The 227-nt window shown below is 41.4% G+C and overlaps 1 protein-coding gene across 1 annotated transcript in view; it reads right to left on the bottom strand.

The window, feature by feature from the left end:
- The window catches only part of zgc:77151 (uncharacterized protein LOC337153 homolog), a 34,440-nt gene that overhangs the window by 33,374 nt on the left and 839 nt on the right, over positions 1 to 227 (bottom strand). The gene's annotated exons all lie outside the window — the stretch shown is intronic.

Genomic DNA, 227 nt, shown 5'->3' on the forward strand with positions numbered 1-227 from the left:
AATGTTTTTTATTTTTTTAATTTTATTTAGCTAATGTGTTAGTTAGTGTGGGTGGGGGTTGGTAGCCATAGGAGAAAGCCGAGACTGTCGACACGACACACAAAGAAATTAATCATTAACACGGCGAAAAATATCAGAAATATTAAACTGCATTTTAACGGCTGAGTGTTCGATATCAAAACGAGGCTACAGCTCGGTGTCACCGCCGATTGTTCCCCCCCCTCCCC

Source organism: Morone saxatilis, unplaced genomic scaffold (genome assembly GCF_004916995.1).
Source record: "Morone saxatilis isolate NCDOM2014 unplaced genomic scaffold, NCSU_SB_2.0 Contig20, whole genome shotgun sequence".
Classification (NCBI taxonomy): Eukaryota; Metazoa; Chordata; class Actinopteri; family Moronidae; genus Morone; species Morone saxatilis.